This window comes from Chelonia mydas, chromosome 18 (assembly GCF_015237465.2).
Source record: "Chelonia mydas isolate rCheMyd1 chromosome 18, rCheMyd1.pri.v2, whole genome shotgun sequence".
NCBI classification, from domain to species: Eukaryota; Metazoa; Chordata; order Testudines; family Cheloniidae; genus Chelonia; species Chelonia mydas.
Window position 1 is genome coordinate 12637559 of NC_051258.2, and position 20466 is coordinate 12658024.

The 20466-nt window shown below is 41.6% G+C and overlaps 1 protein-coding gene across 3 annotated transcripts in view; it reads left to right on the plus strand.

The window, feature by feature from the left end:
• Positions 1 to 1155: 1155 nt before the first annotated feature.
• The window catches only part of CTNNBIP1 (catenin beta interacting protein 1), a 63897-nt gene continuing 44586 nt past the window's right edge, over positions 1156 to 20466 (plus strand). The window contains exons 1-2 of one of the 3 annotated variants that reach the window (XM_037881479.2): positions 1177 to 1385; positions 3035 to 3105. The gene's annotated coding sequence lies outside the window, so the exon portion shown is untranslated. Of the gene's footprint in view, positions 1386 to 3034; positions 3106 to 20466 lie in introns of all 3 variants that reach the window. The other 2 variants (XM_037881478.2, XM_043531599.1) reach the window with 2 other exon arrangements.

Below are 20466 nucleotides of genomic sequence, written 5' to 3' on the forward strand. Positions count from 1 at the left end.
ATGCCATGCCATGCCATCCTTACTTCTGTGCTGCTGCTGGCGGCAGCTCTGCCTTCAGAGCTGACCTACCAGCCATCAGCCACTGCTGTCCAGCTCTGAAGGCAACGCCGTTGCCAGCAGCAGCAGTGCAGAAGTAAGGGTAGCAGTACTGCAACCTCCCCCGCTACAATAACCTTGCGACCCCCCCCCCCACACACAACTCCTTTTTGGGTCACAACTCCCTATCATTAGAACACTGAAATTTCATATTTAAATAGCTGAAATAATGAAATTAACAATTTTTAAAATCCAGTGACAGTGAAATTGACCAAAATGGACTGTGAATTTGGTAGGGCCCTAGTAATAGCACAGCCACATCCAGCTGAGTAGGATGGCTAGAGGGAAGGCGAGGATGAGTACACCACATCGCCTGGCACTGCTTTATAATGTCAGAGTCTGATTCATAACATCTGTCCTAACAAGGTGGGCATCTAACTTCATACCAGGACTTGGACTTAGAGCCAACTCTGCTAACAGTACTAACCTTTCAGCAAGAAGCTTAAATGACAGTATCAGTGGATTCCTCCCTGTGCTAGCAGCCTTGCAATGAGCCTGTGTTTAGTCCACTCCTGTTCTTCCTTCCCTAAGCCCCAGTTCTTACCCTTCTCCTCCCCACTGCTTTTGCCTCCCTTCCCTTTCCCAGGGGGACTCTTCCCTAGGTTTGTTGGCCACACCTCCTCCTCGCTGGCTCCTCCTGCTGAATCAGGGACCACACCCTTTGTCCTCGTTCGAGCCCCCCACCCCCTTCTCAGCCAGCTAGCCACCCCCCTACCTTTTAACTCCTCCCACTGGTTATTTGGCCGCTCTCACCCCCACTCCTTTCTGCCCTCCCCTCTTCGTTTTAATCCCACTCCTCGTCCTCTGGCTATTCCCTATGCTGGGCTCCCCCCTTCCCCTGGGTTTAAACTCATTTTGCCCCCGCCCGTTACTTGGTCCCGCCCGTTACTTGGTCCCGCCCCTTGACTCTAGCTCCACCCCAAACGTGGCCACACCCCTTTCCACCTCTCTGGCCCCTCCCTTCCCTATGGCTCTAACTCCTCCTCCGATGTCACCATGGCCCCACCCCCAGGTTGGGAGGCCGCCCTCTGCCCCGCCCCCTCGGGTTGTGCCTGAGGCGCCACCGCTGCCCTGGGCGCTGGGACGCGGCGGGTCCCTCCCCCGGAGCCGCCCAGGCGCCTCCCTCGCTGGGCCGCCGCGGTGAGTCACGACGGAGGAGGCGGCCGCTCGCGCTCGCTTTCTCTCTGCCGCGGCTCCGGATCAGGCCCCCGCGCCTGCCGCCGCCACCCGTCCCGCCGGGAGCCCGCCGCCCCTTCGCCTGCCCCGGGCCGCTCTGGCCCCGCACCCAGGTGAGCACCGCGGGCCCGGGGCCCCGCTCCCGCCCGCCCTTTGTTCCCGGGGCTCGGGCTGCTGTAACAAAGGGAGCTGGGCCGGGAGCCGCTTGGTGCGAGGGAGCCTGGGGGCCAGCCCCCCTGCCCCTGTCCCGGGCCCCTCTGCCGGACCCGTCACCCCCCACCCGGGTCCCGCTCCGCCTGGCCTCCTCAGCTCCAGCCCCCGCACTGCCTCCTCCCCTTCCTGGGGCCTTCCCTCCACCCCAGGGCTGCCCCAGGCCCCCTCCTGGGGCTGCCCCGCTCCGCTCCTCACCCAGGGCGCCTCTCCGCTTGCCCGCTCGCTGCCTCCGTGCTCTAGGGCTCCCCCAGGTCCCTCCACCCCTTTCTCGGGGCTCCCCGCTAGGCTCCAGGCCCTCCCCAGCGGGGCCCCGAATCCCCCCTGCGCTCTGCTCTCGGGGCACCCGGACTCGCCCTTCCTGGGGCTGGTCTCAGCGCCGGTCCCAAGGACATTCGTCTGCAGAGTGCCTCGGTCCGCTTGGTCCTGCCTTACCTGCTCTGAATCCCTGCCCTCCTGCATCCCCTCGCCTCGCTACTCTGCCCCACGCAACCCTTCCCCCGTGAGGATGCTGATTTCAGACTGACTCCTCACGGGTTCCGCCCTAGCCAGAGCTGCCTGCCGAGGTAGTCACGGTCCTAAACTAATGATGAAGATGACACTTCGCTTTCGGTCAGGTCGTATAGCCGATAGCTACTGTCTTCAGCGTGCTCTGTAGCCTTTTACTTCCCCTTCTCTCTCTTTCTCCTTCTGCTGGTGGTGCAAAAAATCTAAACTCTTGCTGTGGAAGTTGGGTAATAGCAATGTGATTTCTGTCTGCCTTGAGTCCAAGTGGTTTTAGGCATTCATGGCTTTTAAACCCCAAGTAGTAATGGATACTTAGTCACCACAGTCTTTTAAAATAGGGATGGTATTTTGCTTCACTTCCTGACTGCTATGTTGTGTTTCTGTGCACTATTAAACAGCTGTTAGGTCCTACCCCAGAAGTGACTGCATTTCTGTGGCAGGTGAGGTAATTCCCACATAAAGCTGATTAATGTGCTTTAAAATCTTCAGATGACAGGTGGGGAATACAATTTTAATAAACAGAGCACTTAAGCTCACAGCAATGTATTCCATGCAATCTGTTCATGTGTACAGTATGCCTTATAAAAGTTACACCCAGTTTCATAGCTGTTAGAGACAAATACAGGTAATTTAGATTGAATGGCATACAGGTAGAAGAAATGTGAAGAGCCTCATTATGAGGCTCCAGGAAGTATTTAATAGAGATTGAGATGGAATTTAGTTGTAGATAATGTCTGTATAACCTTGAATCTAAATAGATGTGCTCTTGATCATTTCTGTTAAAGTAACATATAATTGCAGGGTGCACAATGTCAGGGCAGCATTAGGCCTGAGCCAGTGATGCAGTTGCAGTAGGGTTCTGTGCTTCCAGGGGCATCTGTTACTGTACCACATGCATGCAACTGGACTCCCAGCACCATCTATTCTGCTTCCACTCTTCAGCAGATACTTCATTCCCCAGTTTCCAGTTCCCCAGCTGAATACTGAGAATAAAGGGGGACATCTGTTGGCTCACAATATATTTTTTTCTTCACTTTGATGGCAGACAGCTGCTTGTGACAGGGACAATGAATGGTACTCCGTAGAGCAAATCATTGTCAGAGGCCAGGGAGAGAGGTATGTCAGTAGCTGAAATACTGTTTGGAAATGCATAAGAAATTAGTTTGGGCTCTGCTTACCATCTAAACATACTTTATAAATACGCTTCTGGTACACTCTGAGGAAAGGTAAAAGCTATGTCATTTTGTGGACTGTATAGGTACTCTATTGTGGGAGAGAAGAATAGAATAGTTTGCTCTTTTGTGGAGGGTCTTTTTGAGGATTTCTGAGCTCTTGACAAACTCATTAAATAAGCTTTATAACTCTCATATGAGGCGAGGTAAGGCATCTCTTTCTTACAAATGGAGTAAGTGTGCAAAAACTAACGCACAAAGAAGTTGAGCTAATCAGGCTACATCATAGGTTCAAAAATCTGCAGGATTACTGGCTTTGAATCCAGTACTGTAGAAAGTTAGACAGCTACTGTCCTGTTATACCCAAACAGCTATCTTTTCTGATAAATATTGAGGGGAGCACAATTGTGTGTGTAAAGTAAAAATTACCTTTAGGTAGCCTACTAAACTACTATGTTGTGCATTAATTTCTCTAGCTTTGGTATTTTATTGCTAGTGTCTGATATGAAGTGTATATTGTCAAGTATTGGATGTGCATCACTGTATTTTAGTGTAAATCCACATACTTTAAAAATAGAAATATTGAGAGATGTGTATGTATAAAAGATTTTAATACTATACCTTTACATAAACAGACTTATCCTGTTATCAACCACAAAGCTAGCGCCCTATTCTCATCCTACCTTTTGCCTCTGCCACATGGGCATAGATGGAACACAGTAACGGATGTGCTGTAGAAACACTGGAATGACTGCATGATGCTATTAGCAGGAAAAAGTGTTTGCTCTTTGATATTATTTGCAGCATTTTTGTAAAAATTAGTAGATTCCACAGTATAACTGTAGCGTTTGTATGTGTGGATTTATGCGCTCTTTCAGTTGATGTAAGCACGTGTTAATTGGATAAATCTAAGCAGAGCTTTCAAGAATTAAAAAATAGATCATAAAGTGGCAATGAGAGAGAGGGAGATGTAAGTGAGTTAACTGAATATATATAAGTTGGCCATTTGAAGTGCTTCAGTCCTCATAACAACTATTGTGAAATAAACTACTTAAAAATGTAGTGCAATTAAAATACAAATTTTGGCAAAATCCTGAAAACGCCTCAAAGTGAGCAGAGACTGAGATTTCCAACGGAAACCCATTCAATATTCTGGGGATGGCCCCTACAACATTTACATGAATCATGTTTGTCATCTTCCTGGACATGTAATTATTATTTATTTGTTATTGAAGTAGCACCGAGAAGCCCTAGTCATAGACCAGGAATCCATTGTGCTAGGAGCTGTACAAACACAGAATAAAAAATACAGTCCCTTCTGCCAAAAAGGATAATGGAGCAATTCTGCCTGATAGTGATGTGTGTGCTTTTTGACCTCACCCAGAAGGGAGAGGATTATATAATGGCAAATATAATGTCCATCAGGGGTTTGCATATATACAGTTATTCATATAAAATATTAAAGAATGTTAGGTGCATAGGGAACAACTTGTGTAAAATAAATTGGTCGTGGCTATTTGCTATGAAATGCTGTTGAGTTGCTAACCTCTGTAAAAAGAAAAGGAGTACTTGTGGCACCTTAGAGACTAACCAATTTATTTGAGCATAAGCTTTCGTGAGCTACAGCTGTAGCTCACGAAAGCTTATGCTCAAATAAATTGGTTAGTCTCTAAGGTGCCACAAGTACTCCTTTTCTTTTTGCGAATACAGACTAACACGGCTGCTACTCTGTAACCTCTCTAAAGTTTCATTATTATCTGGAATTAGAACCTTTCTGTAAAATGTAAATCTATTCAATTTTTTAAAATGTTTTAATTTATACATCCAGTATTTTAACAGAAAGCAGCCATCTTCATAGACTGACCTAGTTTGCGATGCCAGAAATACAGTTCAGCATTGAGTGCATATGGGAGGCAAGAACTTTCAAAAACCACTGTTGAATTTATTTAGAAAAAATTCATTACAGCTTTCCTCATAACAACTTTGATATCTCCTGAAAATTTCCCATTCATTCAGATGCTGACTTGCAATTCCTCTGTTGCAAACTGTTATCAGATTGGATTTCCAGCTGAGAAGTATCAGAAAAACAGCAGCTATCACTGACACACCAGCACCAGTCATGTAGTTGAGATGCTGAAACAGTGACTGGTTCTTGTATAATTATTTTGAAAAACATTTTAAAAATAGTAGAATCCTTATGGTTATCCTGAATATTTATATAATGGGGAGTCAATAGAACAGGGAGATGTGTAGGAAATTGGTTAGAAATAGGGGTTCAGTGAAAGTGTTGGGTAATGGAGATATTTCTGTATTTACAAATGTAATATTTTAAATACTAAAACTAATCAGTGATGATTTTAATTTTGAAGTATTGTCCACTATGGCATGCTCCTCTGGAATGCTATCTGTGGCTGAATAGGCCTACCATAAACCACAAAGACTGAAACACATAATAAGTAGAGGCTTACAAGAGATGAAAACAATATTTAACATTTAATAGTTTCTTCCTGTCTCTTCCCACTCCCCCCCCACAAGATAAACTAATCAAGATCCATCCTTTGACCCCAAGTATCATGCAGAGTGCTCCTTACAAAGAAATGCATATATAAATATTTTGATGTACCGTTTAAGATATTATCTAATAATCTTACACCTTAATTTACATATTACATGAGAACTATACATTTTTTATATTTAAGGAACCAATTTTGGAAACCCATTATAAATGGCCTCTTCTGTGTGTCTCACAAAACTTTGAGATTATGCTCTATTTTCTGTCTTTTCAGTTTAAGAATTTTGATTTGCTGAGATATGAAGTGTGTGCATTAATTTCAGCCCTGATCCAAGAAAGCATGTTTAACTTTAAGTATGTGCATAGTATCATTTAAGCTAATTGAGCTACTTGTGTGCTTAAGTTAACCACCTGCTTAGGGTTTATGTAGTAGTTACAGGTTAAGAGAAAGCAAGGACCAGAAACAATTCTCCTCGGTAATTTTATAGAGCAAGCTGGGATTAACTCTGGGTCTGTGTTGGCCAAAGAAATATCAGATAGTGTTGCATATTGCGTACTGCAGAGAATTAAAAATGAAGATTCCCTTTGTTCTGTTCCTTGCTCTGCATTTGACTTCCGATGTGAAGAGTTGGACAAATGCTGAAAATACTTTGAATATCGGTTTGAATTTTTAAGCTAGTTTAAGTATTTGACTTTTTTGTGCCTCATTTGCATTCACTTTCTGTGAATATTCTAGAAACAAATGTCATGAACATGAATGCTAGCAAAAAACTGATTTTAAAACTAATGACTGGAAGCAGATTTTGTATTGAAAAACTAATGCATAGTATAAATTGTGAATTTCAGATTTTCATTTGACTATTTAAAATTCTCTTGGGTTGTTACATAAGTCACCAGTCAGAAAAGAAATAATAAAACTTGTCTTGTGTAAGTAGCCAACATCACTAAATATTAAAAATTTGCATGGGCTCTTTGCAGATTTGCAGCGCAAGAGTTACTTTTAAGAAAGTCTTCATTTTCTCAATTTGTTAGAGGATAATTAATGGAAAATGAAAAATCTGACAAATTTTTTTTCTATTTATCTGCTGAGCTCTGTTTGTGACCATAGGTAAGTCAAGCTGAGTCACACAGAGCTTTTTTCTCTTTCTATAAAATAATAAACTACTCTGTAAGAATGTTGTGAGATTTAATTAGTTTTAATAGTGCCTCTGCACTCATAAGGCCTGATTCAAAGTCCACTGAAATAATTGAGTCTTTTCATTAACTTTTATGGGCCTGATCCAAAGCTCACTACTGTTTTTCGTTAGAGTACATGGGCCTTGTGTACAGTACGCTATGGAAACATGACCTAAATTTTTTCAGTAAGCTCTCTCCAGTGCTGCAAACTGAAAATACTGCAACAGCATCAAGTAAACAATAAGTGGAGGTCTTTAATTAAAATATGAAAGAATAATACCACCAGCACAATATTCTTTGGTATTTACTATATAAATTTAATTTTAGGTGGTCCCTCAATTATCAATGAGACAAATTTTGTCTTGAATGCTGATAACTTAATCGCAAATTGCGGAGGAGTGGGGGTGGGGTTGTACAGCTAGTCATGAGAAGCTGTTTGAGACTCTGTGATTAAATACTATAGTTGGATGCTTCTGCTAAAATGTCTTTTAGTGATACAGATTCTAAAAATATATTCATTGTCTTATAAGTATTGACACAGATTTAGATGAGTTGGGAGTGTTCATATCTCTGAGCTGTTTGTTTTTTTTTTGCTGTCAGCAGATTCTGGAAACTACTCATCAGTCTATGTAGGATTCACATTTGGAAGATTTTCCTTCAGTCATGGAAGCTAGAGATTTTTTTATTTTTTTTAAATGAAAACTTAACCAGTGCTGCAAAACTTACAGTAATGTATTGATTTAGCTTTAAATTTCACAGCAACTGAAATGCATGGGGCCCTGATTACACAGTAGTTTACTCTGAACTGTAGAAGATTTCTCTTGTGTAATAGTACTTGTGATTACTCTCTCCACCAAAAACAAAACAGTATGTTATATCTAACCATTATGCATAGGGTTTTAAATTCTACCTAAAATATTGAACTTGTAATGGTGAAAAAACTTAGCTTTTGACCCTAACTACATCATTTCTGAGGGACAAATTATAAAGTTGATAACTTTCTTAATGGTTATAACTAATGCAGTAACATCCATCTAGTTTTTCCCTTCAGCTAGGAATTTCACTTCTAGAGATGGTTTGTAATTATGCTAAATGGTTTGGGATATGCAAAAAGCCTGCTAGAATCTTATTGGATTTTCCCCCTTATGTGATATAGCTACACTGTAAGAGTTGATTAGTAAAACCTCTTAAACAATACCTAATTTTAGAGCTCAAAACAAATCTTATTAAACACTTGCAAAAATATCTGCCTTGTATCGAGTGTGTTGGTTAATGGTCCCAGGGTTTCTGAAACACTTATAATTACTGATATATAATGGCATTTTGGTTAAGCTGCTTATGGTGGTTAATCAGGGTATGTACTCTAGGGTCTGTATGCCTCTTCTTTGCTGTGGATTAGGGATGCAATCTATCTGGTAAATGCTCTGGGCCTCTGTGATATATAGAGGCATCTGAAGCCATCAGTCTTCTTGAAAAGTGTTTAGTGTTAATACCTGAATAAATCAAACTTTCAGGACAGTAGCGCATGGAGTCCCATATGCAGCACAGTCTGGTTATTTTCTTTACTGCTGTGAGTATATTCTCAGCGTTTTACTGGCCTGTCTTTCTCCCAGTCTCCACTGACTGAAAGTTTGTAGGAGTTATTTCTTTACAGCCCATATGTTAATAGGTTTTTCTGCTTAGGGGAAAATTCTGTTGTCAAACTAATGAGTTCATTGAGATTATTTCACAGTTTAGTGCTAATATAACTAACTTTTCACATACAAGACTGTGTCAAGGAAGGAAATTGCATCCCTGCTTCCTGAGAAACAGGGAGCCCCTTGAGGGCAAGATTTCCTTCCCTGCAATCCCACCTTCTATCAGAAACCCTTATATTGCATAAAATTACAACAAGTGAAAAACTACAGCTGGTAAAACATCTGCATCAAAACCAATATGTAATTAAGTGTTTGAGTTTTGAATTTGTGGTTGGTAGAAGTCCTACTTGTGAAAAGGATGACAAGGAATCAAATCCCTTTCTTCTCCACCTCTTCCCTTCCCCCCACAAAATCCCTTTGAAAACTGGGCTAGTTCATTTAATGATCTAATAAACAAAATGGAAAGTCTGAGGCTGTTTCTGCTGCTTTTTTAACAGAAGCTTCAAAGAGAGTAAGAAGGCAGGAAAATTGCTTGCATAAACTAACTGGCATTAACAGAGACCAATTTATAACATGCAGGAAGAATATTTCATATGGAGTACATTCTTGGTAAGATCCTTGGAGCAGGGAACTGTTTTGCATAGAGCAAAGTATGATGTTAGTGCTATCCAAATAACAAGGGGGTATAATTGGTCTCTGCTGCAACTGGCTACAACACATTCCCCTGCAATATAAATGTGCTAAGCAAATCATTAAATTGTTATAGATTTTGGTTTTAAACAAAAACAACTGAAAAACACACTTTAAATTTAGTTGGCTTTAAAAATATACGTTGATGAAAACAAAAAGTAGTCCTTTCTGAAGGGATTTTAACCCTCATTCACTTCCTGGCCATGTATGGGAAGCAGCACAGGAAGCATTGTGTATATTCTACATGTGCTCCAAACATACTGATTGGGCAGGAGTGAATAAGTGATGCCTACATCATTACTCTGAAGCCGAGTCTGTCACCCTTTGAGGCCAGAAAACTGTTAATTGTTTTTGTCCATTGTTAAACACCCAGTTTCCACAGAGAGCATTTGTTAGCATCTGAGACACACACTAAAACTTATATAGTATTGCTAATAATCAAAACAGGAAATTGATCACCTGTCTAATGGTTATCCAATTCTAATAACTAGCTGTCACCTTAAGAAATAACGATTATAGGTAAATAGGCCAGTTATCTCCTCTAAAAGAGGTGTTGTACCTTAAACATAAACAGCTTTCTCAGTAAAAATATATGTTCTAGAACAGGGGTTCTCAAATTTCATTGCATCGCGACCGCTTCTGACAACAAAAAGTACTACATGACCCCAGGACGGGGGACCAAAGCTTGAGCCCACCCGAGCCCTACCAGCTCGGGCAGGAGGGACGGGGGGCAAAGCTCAAGCACTGGGGTGCGGAAGGCCAAGTCCAAAGGTTTCAGCCCCAGGTGTTGGGCCTGTAAACTGAGCCCTGCCACCCATGGCTGAAACCCTCTAACTTTGGCCTCGGACAGTGGGGCTCAGTCTTTGGCCCCAGGTGATAGGGCTTGGGCTTCATCTTCAGCCCCAGGCCCCAGCAAGTCTAACACCACCACTGGTGACCCCATTATAAAGGGGTTGTGACCCACTTTGGGGTCCCAATGCACAATTTGAGAACCCCTTTTCTAGAATTACCATTGTTACCCATCAGCGTAAAATGCAGGGCAGCACAGGTCATATTTTTCCATTAAAAATATCTTCAATATGCTGAGCATCTGCAGAAAGATACTTTGGTGACTAGCACCATAGAAATACCGATAAGTAAAAGGGTGCTTCAGTAAGTGATGTAGACTAGGAGATAAGTATTTCCAGTACACGTTAATTATAGTGTCTCTAGTTAAATATAACAATAGTGTGCACTCAAAATGGGGAGAAGAAAGTTTGATCACCATCCAAAGGCAGTTTGACTCCAAATATAGTTGTTACAATTTTGGGGTTTTAATCCCATTCTTGCAAATATTTTTACAATTACAAATTACTGCTGCTCTAATTGCCCACAGGAACTTATTGGATTTCTGCCTGTTCTGTTTTTTCAGATTGTTCAGCAAGGGTTTGTCATTTGAACTGTTTTGTTTTTAGTGTAATTTATGTTTTAGATTTTGTCTTCATTTTAATATAAACTAAAATACCATTTCAGCCACCAGTAAGACTGAGTCAGAACAATATGTAATCATTTTTAAATCTAAATAAAAATGTAATTGTGAATAATGTCCACTTGGCTTGAAATCTAGATCTGAACATACAAAATAATACTAGACTAGTTCTCCATTAGTGCAGTCTTGAGTGCTGATGATTTCTTCCTAGTTCCCCTTCTGGCCAGTAAAGAATAGCCTAATGGAGCTGGAAATCACCATTCATACATATCTGTTTCAAGTCCTGTAGTATACTTTGACACGCATGTGCGGTAGGCTTGTTTTGATTAAACTCATTGTGAAAAAACTTACATTTTACTTCTTACTCAATAAGTCTGTAGAGTGGTCTAGCAGATTCTCAATTTGTCCATTGCCACAATGAGCCAATTCTTTATCACTAGGTCTACTATGTGGAGTTTAAGTATTGACATCATGTGAATGGTGGTTGCTATTGCCTGGTGCTCTGGCTTCTATATAATAAATAGCAGCCTCATGCATATAGACTGGATTTTTCTGAAGAAAAGGTTCATAAGCCTTTAGGCATAAGATCCTGGGTTGTTTTTACTGCTTTGAGTCTCGCACTTACTAGCTCTTGTAAAGCCTCAAGTGAAAGATCCTCTCCTTGAAATGTGAGAGAATTCAGTCACAAAGATGACTAAGTCCATCATGAGTTATGTGACCACAGTTGTCAGTTTTGATCTCCGTATGAAAATTCTTCCTTTAGCACCTGAATCAGTTTCTGAAATATGTTCCCTAAGATGACTGCCAAATAATTAGTACCCCAAAATACATGGGTGGATACATCCAAAGGAGCTTACAGTTGCCTCAAGGGCATCAGCAAGAACTTGAAGTAGGTGTCCTCTTTTGGGACTTGAGTAATAAACTTGTGAAAAAATTATTTCACATTAAAGTCAAAATTTAAAGACAGGGATCTTTGAGATCCTGAAAAGCCAGCACAAGGTTCTTTGATGGAGTGCACAACAACATGTGGAGTGACTTGTGGTTTGCAGTTTGAAACCTTTTTTCTCAAAGAGCAGTGGGAAATTATGGGGGTTGAAGTGGTTCACACAAGGAGATTTAGTTTTATCATTTTGTCAACCTTTTTTGAAGAATGAAACAATAAGAAAACTGGATTTCAAGAGTTTACAAGAGTAAGGTAACTGTGGGCTTCAATATGTTAAGTCTGGTCCCTTGAGAAATAAAGAGAAGGGGCATCTTAACTGGATACAACCAAAGTTCTGGGGTACTTCTCATTTTTTGTATATTCTGTATAGTTTCTGCTAGGTATCTGTCTTCCTATCCTACATCTTTGTACTGTTCCATATAAAACCATGAATCATCTAACGTTCTTGCAAGAAGTTCTGTTATTTGGCAGAGATGAAGGTTCTTTCCAGCTTCTAACAAACAAGTACTAAACTGTCATGAGAAATGAGTCCTAGCGACATCTTATTTTTCAGTCTTTCATAGAATCATAGCCCTGGTCTATATTAGGACTTTAGGTCGAATTTAGCAGCGTTAAATCGATGTAAACCTGCACCCGTCCACACGATGAAGCCCTTTATTTCGACTTAAAGGGCTCTTAAAATCGATTTCCTTACTCCACCCCTGACAAGTGGATTAGCGCTGAAATCGGCCTTGCCGGGTCGAATTTGGGGTACTGTGGACCCAATTCGACGGTATTGGCCTCCGGGAGCTATCCCAGAGTGCTCCATTGTGACTGCTCTGGACAGCACTCTCAACTCAGATGCACGATTGTTTGCTGTTGCTCTGACGCAGGGAGGGGCAACTGATGACACGGCTTACAGGGTTGGCTTACAGGGAGTTAAAATCAACAAAGGGGGTGGCTTTACATCAAGGAATATTTCAGGCAGGACTTTACGGAGGGTTCCAATAAGAAATGGTGCATCTAAGTTATTGTTCTTATTGGAACAAGGAGGTTATTCTGGCCTCTGATTGATACATGGCTAGATTTACCTCACTGCATCTTCTCTGTGAGTGACTGCAGTGTTGTGACCTAGAGGAATGAGTCCCCTAGACGGGGGGCGGGGGGGGGAGGTTTGCAAATGAGTACAAAACAAATCTGGTCTATTTGTTGTTTTGATACACTCCATCTATCTTTTACATCTTTGGCTGGCAGCAGACGGTGCAGAAGGACTGCATGCCATCCACATCTCATGGCTGCTGGGTAGAAGATGGTACAATAGGCCTGCTAGCCATCTTCATCTCTTGCCTGCCCGGCAGAAGATGATGCAATAGGACTGCTAGCAATCCGTATCGCCTGCCTGCTCACCATAAGATGGTTCAATAGGACTGACTGCAGGACTAAAGAGAATGACCTGATCAAGTCACTCCAAATTTAGTCCCTGCGCCCATGTCTGCCCAGGCGCTCCTGATCGACCTCACACAGGCGACCAGGAGCACCTCGGACATGACGATGACGGCTACCAGTCCTATTGCACCGTCTGCTGCCACAAGGCAATGGGTTGCTGCTGCTGTGTAACAATGCAGTACCGCGTCTGCCAGCACCCAGGAGACATACGGTGACAGTGAGCTGAGCGGGCTCCATGCTTGCCGTGGTATGGCGTCTGCACAGGTAACTCAGGAAAAAAGGCGCGAAACGATTGTCTGCGCTTGCTTTCATGGAGGGAGGGAGGGAACGGAGGCCTGACGATAGGTACCCAGAACCACCCGTGACAATGTTTTAGCCCCATCAGGCACTGGGATCTCAACCCAGAATTCCAATGGGCAGCGGAGACTGCGGGAACTGTGGGATAGCTACCCACAGTGCAACGCTCCGGAAGTCGACTCTAGCCTCGGTACTGCGGAAGCACTCCGCCGAGTTAATGCACTTAATGCACTTAGAGCATTTTCTGTGGGGGGACACACACTCGAATATATAAAACCGATTTCTAAAAAAAGACTTCTATAAATTCGACCTAATTTCGTAGTGTAGACATACCCATAGAGGTGTAGGGCTGGAAGGGACCTTGAGAATGCATCATGCCTGCCGCTCCCCCCCCGCCCCCTCCCATGATGTGGCGGGGCCAAATAAATCTAGACCATCCCTGACAGGTGTTTGTCTAATCCATTTTTTAAAATCTCCAATGATGGGGATTCCTCCATCTACCTTGGAAGCCTTATACTCTTATAGTTAAATTTTTTCCTAATATCTAACCTAAATCTTCTGTGCTGCAGATTACGCCCCTTACTTGTCCTACATGGACATGGAGAGCAATTGATCACTGTCCTCTTTTTATAACAGCCCTTAACATATTTAAAGACTGAGCAGGGATCTGATAAGTCGTCTTTTCTCAAGATTAAACATGCCCAGTTTTTTTATCTTTCCTCAGAGGTCAGGTTTTCTAAATCTTTTATCGTTTTTGTTGCTGTCCTGTGGACTCTCCAATTTGTCCATGTTTCCTAAAGTGTGGCTCCCAGAATTGGATACAGTACTTCAGCTGAGGTCTAACTTGTGCTGAGTAGAGTGGGACAATCAGCTCGTGTCTTACATATGACAATCCTGTTAACATACTCCAGAATATTAGCTTTCTGAGGTACTAGTTTTATAGACTTCTTATTTCTAAATTAGTATGTCTTGGTTTGTTTCATTTTGAGTTAATATGATGATAGTATCTGTTAACTTTGGCATTAGTTGAAAAATGTAAATCTACTTTAATGCTTGTACAAAATGCTTGTACTTTAATTCACTGCCAGAATACATGCCTTTAAGTGCCTAATTCTTTTTGTTGTTTTCAGCATACCTTTAGAGATCCTAGCAAGACTTGGCTAGTGTGTAGTAAAAAAGAATAAATAATTTGCTTTCTTACAGTGCAGAAATGTTTATATACATATTGACAGGAAAATGTATATAATCCTAAATACAGGTAAATGCATAATATTTTTGCAACCACTGTCCCCCCTTCCATCCTATTGTTTGCTGTCACTTCCTTCATCTTTTCTAAAATTGTTTTGCTTGTACATTTTTCAATGGGGCTACTATCTCTCTTTTCTAATCTGTCTGTAAAGCCGCTAGTTCACTTGATGATGTAAAAAGAATTATAATATTAAGTGGAGTTATATAACAGGTATATCTTATTTACTCACTAAAGCTTTAAATGCTGTGGTCACCGAGGGCAGGCCTACACTAGAAGGGCTACATTGGTGCAACTGCAGTGCATCTGGTGAAGACGCTCTGGTCCGACAGGAGAGCGCTCTCCCATCAGAATAATAACTCCACCTCCATGAGAGGTGGAAGCTATGTCTGTGAGAGAATGCTCTCCCTCTGACGCTTAGTGCCAGTGTGGATGCTGTTTAAGTCACTCCTAGAGGTGTCTTTTTCTAACATAAGTTAGATTGACTTAAGTGGTCGTGTAGATCTGCCCTGAGACTGGTGAATCTCATGTAACTGCCCATTCTTTTGTGTACTCTGATTCCTATACTTTTATCCTAGGAACTTGTTTTTCCCCCTTTGTTAAGGGATTGAGGATATTTACGAAGTGATCCACAGAAAGGACCCCCCAATAGAATGTTCTTTTGCTGCTTAATGTATAATAATTTTTACAGATGTAACTCTTTCTCCAATGTGCTACTGGTCATTAAGATGAGCAGCTTTCCATTATTGTATTTTTGGACAATTTCCTGTTTTAAAGGTTTGTAGCTTTGTTATAGATATGTGGTTGAGTGTTTGACGATCTGCAGAAGACACTAGCTGTTGAAATGGCCGATATAATATTCCATTATCAGCTGTTAAAGGTCATCTTGACTACAGTAATGTCTTCTATTTTATATTATTTCTTCAGAATTGCATTGGTTTGGTGAGTCTAGGATTCTATAGTCTTTCTTGCAACTTTTTCAGTTATGTTTTTTTTTTTCAGTTATGTTGGTCATCTTTTAAGAGGTAAATGTGGTTTAGGTCTGGTGTACATTACAGACCTATAACTGCATTTCTCAGGGATGTGAAAAATCCACACCCCTGAGCGACATAATTATTCCAACGGAATCATAGGATGTCAGGGTTGGAAGGGATCTCAGAAGGTCATCTAGTCCAACCCCCTGCTCAAAGCAGGACCAATCCCCTTTTTTTATTTTTTTGCCCCAGATCCCTAAATGGCCCCCTCAAGGATTGAACTCTCAACCCTGAGTTTAGCAGGCCAGTGCTCAAACCAGTGAGCTATCCCTCCCGTACACTCCCATAGCGTACACAGCACTATGTTTACAGGAGAGCTTCTCTGATAGATGTAGCTACCACTAACTGGGGAGGTGGATTAACTAATCCGATGGGAGAGCTCTCAAGCATGGACATAGAACGTCTTCGTTAAAGTGCTACAGCAGTGCAGATGCGCCGATGCAGCATTTTAAGTGTAGATTTGCCCCTAAACGTGAATATTTTGTTTTGAATGTGTATGAAAATAAGCTTTTGCAAAAGGATTTTTTCTAGTTTTAAAAAACATTTTAAATTAGGGACGTTATCAAACTTGTAGAGAGATTTGAATATCATTTCAGATATGTAATGTTGTAACTTTAAGGCACAACAAGGCTGAGTACTTTTTCTGGAATTAAAAGTTGCCTTAAAAAAAAAATTATCTAAAAATATATGCTGTCTCATTTACCTTTATGAGGCATACAAGATACTCTGCTTCATATGTTGTTAGTGTGATATTCCAAAAATCTAATCCAAAACATGGTTTATGTATGCCTAGATCATCAGACGATGAAGTGTAGCTGTAGCTCACAAAAGCTTATGCTCAAATAAATTTGTTAGTCTCTAAGGTGCCACAAGTACTCCTGTTCTTTTTATAGTGATATAGATATACAGATAAGTTGGAAGTTACCATACAAAGTGTGAGAAGCTAATTAGTTATGATGAGCTATTATCAGTAGGAGAAAAAAACTTTTGTAATAATAATCAAGATGGCCCATTTAGACAGTTGACAAGAAGGTGTGAGGATACTTAGCTTAAGGAAATAGAAAAGGAGTACTTGTGGCACCTTAGAGACTCACGAAAGCTTATGCTCAAATTGGTTAGTCTCTAAGGTGCCACAAGTACTTCTTTTCTTTTTGCGAATACAGACTAACACGGCTGCTACTCTGAAACTTAAGGAAATAGATTCAATATGTGTAATGACCCAGCCACTCCCAGTCTCTATTCAAACCCAAGTTAATGGTATCTAGTTTGCATATTAATTCAAGCTCAGCAGTTTCTCATTGGGGTCTGTTTTTGAAGCTTTTCTGTTGCAAAATTGCCACCCTTAAATCTTTTACTGAGTGGCCAGAGAGGTTGAAGTGTTCTCCTACCGGTTTTTGAATGTTATGATTCCTGATGTCAGATTTGTGTCCATTTATTCTTTTGCGTAGAGACTGTCCGGTTTGGCCAATGTACATGGCAGAAGGGCATTGCTGGCACATGATGGCATATATCACATTGGTAGACGTGCAGGCGAACGAGCCCCTGATGGCGTGGCTAATGTGATTAGGTCCTATGATGGTGTCACTTGAATAAATATGTGGACAGAGTTGGCATCGGGCTTTGTTGCAAGGATAGGTTCCTGGGTTAGTGTTTTTGTTGTGTGGTGTGTGGTCGCTGGTGAGTATTTGCTTCAGGTTGGGGGGCTGTCTTGTAATCGAGGACTGGTCTGTCTCCCAAGATCTGTGAGAGTGATGGGTCGTCCTTCAGGATAGGTTGTAGATCCTTGATGATGCGCTGGAGAGGTTTTAGTTGGGGGCTGAAGGTGATGGCTAGTGGCGTTCTGTTATTTTCTTTGTTGTGCTTGTCCTGTAATAGGTGACTTCTGGGTACTCTTCTGGCTCTGTCAATCTGTTTTTTCACTTCAGCAGGTGGGTATTGTAGTTTTAAGAATGCTTGGTAGAGATCTTGTAGGTGTTTGTCTCTGTCTGAGAGAGTGGAGCAAAGATTAAAGGGACTTTATGTTGGTTGGTAACTTATATTTGCATAGTTCATGTGAAACCTGCCGAAGCGAGGTTTGTTCAAGATACCTCGTCATTTGAACTTTTATTGTCCTCTTCCTTTAATTTAGGTCATTAGATTGAAAGTTGTCTTCGTATAGATCCAGCAAGGATCGAAGAGAAAAATACTTTTTGTAACTGAACCAGCTCCCTTTGGGTTTTTATTTGTTGGAAACTATTGGAAAAATGCAACCGTCTAAAGGAAACTGTGAATCTACAACTTAAGTTTTAGAGGTTTCAGAGTAACAGATGAAGTGAGCTGTAGCTCACGAAAGCTTATGCTCAAATAAATTGGTTAGTCTCTAAGGTGCCACAAGTACTCCTTTTCTTTAAGTTTTAGAGATTCCCATATGACTGACATTAATACTTTACATTATTAAAACTGAACAGGTAAAACTTATTTTAGACCATTATTTTTGTGGGCAGTTTACTCCTTGCCTTTTGGTCAGCCTGCACTATGCTAATAGTGAAATTGAACAAACTTTTATTCTTATGCATAAGTACAATGTTGGTGTTTGGATATACATCATTGCATTGGAATACTTCTCTGAAAGAAGGGGGGAAAAAGAACCTTAGACTTCTATTAAGATTTGTATTAAAAACAAATATGCTTTTCAATCTTAAAATTTTGTGGGTTTTAGTTGGGTGTCACATTCATGCAGAACCTAGAAATGAATTGGAGGGTTGTAGTTTTGATTCTTTTCTTGGATACAAACTAGCTGCTTATTAACATACCTGTTCGTGACACAGATCTATAGTGTTACTGAAGACAGAACCAGAATGCTCTTGAACCCTGCGTGTGATATTACCCAGTAGAGAAGCACCCTCCAGGGTTTGTGATGAGAATGACTTCCCTACCCCACTCTGAATTTTGAGGTAGAATGGGCAGAGTTGACGGAATCATGATACGAAGGAAAAGCTTTCAGTAACTGTTGTAATTGCTCTTTAATTTGAGGCAAGACCACTCTCAGTGGCAAGATTCATTTTACCTGAGGGGTTGTTCTTGTAGGTTTAGAGATGAAAAAAATATTTTAATAAACTAAGTTTGTGTCTGGGCAGCCTGATTCTTCCCTTCTCCCCCAACAACTCAGGATCAAAGACTTGCTTCTGAGTAGCACAGGGGCTTCAGGAGTTACTCTGCAATTGACTGCCTTCCGTCTCCACTCTGTGGAGCACCAGCAACAAAAGGGAGTTAATGCTGCTTGCTGCAGTATATTGTCCTTCCAAGCAGGAGCATGCTATGGAGAACAGTTGCTCCTCCACCTGTTGCTCTTATTTTAGCCCCCAAAACCAGTACGGCGTAACTCTCATGGAGCTCCAGCAGAAAAGGTTCTGTGGTGTTGCTAGGAGGGAGAGCATGTTGTGGAGCCAGTATTTGCTGCTTTCCATGGCTCCTTTTTGGCCTCCCTTCCATTTGGAAGTGAACGGGCGACTGTAATGTTTAATTTCTTCCCTGTACTTCCAGGATAGGGTCTCCTTTTTTTATTAGCTGTTTCTACGCTAGCAAATTCTGAAAATCTTGTATTTTCACTACTGTAGACCTGCTGGTGATAGCAACCATGGGATCCCTAGTGTAGATAGTAAAGATATCTTTACCATTGCAGAGGGGGGTTTCTTTACATGGTAGTTAACAATGCCTAATTCCAGTTTACATTAGCATCTCAGTGATACTGCTTAATAAGGATAGTAACTTTTTACTGTTTAGGTGCACCCTCTATAGTCAAGACTTCAGTTCGGTCCTGCTCACTCCCACCTCAAATTTACAGGCTGCTAGACTGGGTCCAGTAGCTTTACTCTGTCACTTTCTTCCCCTCTTTGGGTGGTTGAGGAAGGTACTTTTTTCTTTCTCTTGGGACAGAGACAGCACATGCACATAGATTGGTTTGGTATGGAGACAGTGGGGATCAGAACTTGGATGGCAGGCCTCCTCTGCTCTGCCCAGTGCAGATGTTGGGCCTTGCAGGACAGAAAGCATTCCTGTGATCCTCACTCTGCCTCATGTATTCACTCTGTACTTCAGGCAGAATGAGGAATGTAGTACTGAAGTGAAGGGCAGTTATGCATTTGTCCACTGGCCAACTTTATTTGCCATTTGGGAGAAGGTGAGAACATTTTCAAGCCTGAAACTGTGGCTTTGGCAAAACTGTGCAGGCGGCCTTAGATGTAGCCTTCAGATCTTCCTCATTTATTATTCTGTTTTGTGCATCATATTAAAAATAAATGAGAAGTAACTGTCACTCCCTGCGAGTGCCAAACAAGCTTTATGCTGTCCAGAAGAAATTAGATGCACAGCTTTGTGAAAGTGTTCACTGTTTCAGATTAAAATTGCTATTGAAATAATTGGACTTAGTTCCCTTCTTGTAAGAGGTACTGGCTGATGGCATTGGAGAATGAAGACCTTTGTTTAGCCACAGAGTAGATACAACATGGGCATTGGAAATGAAAGTTTTTCCATTTGCCTTGGGAGCCTCTCACCCTGACCTAGAGAGAACACCTCCAGGTGTGACAAGGCAGTTCATTCTTGATGGCCCATCCAGTTCTTGGCACCTCAGCTGTGACTGCTACTGAGGATTTCAGTGGCAGTCATTTCTGGGATGTGGACACTTGATCACTAGGAACTGGGTTGAGACTCCAATCTAACTTCACGTAGGCCAGCGAACATGTCAGGTCCTCGCTGTGATTTCATGTAACTCTGGATTCAGTTCTAACCTAGATGTCAAAGGCTCAATCTAGGCTTGGAAGGTTTAGATTTTTATCTTTGTGAAATTAACTGAAAAAGACAATTTTCAATTGTCTTGTACATTTTTATATTTATTATTT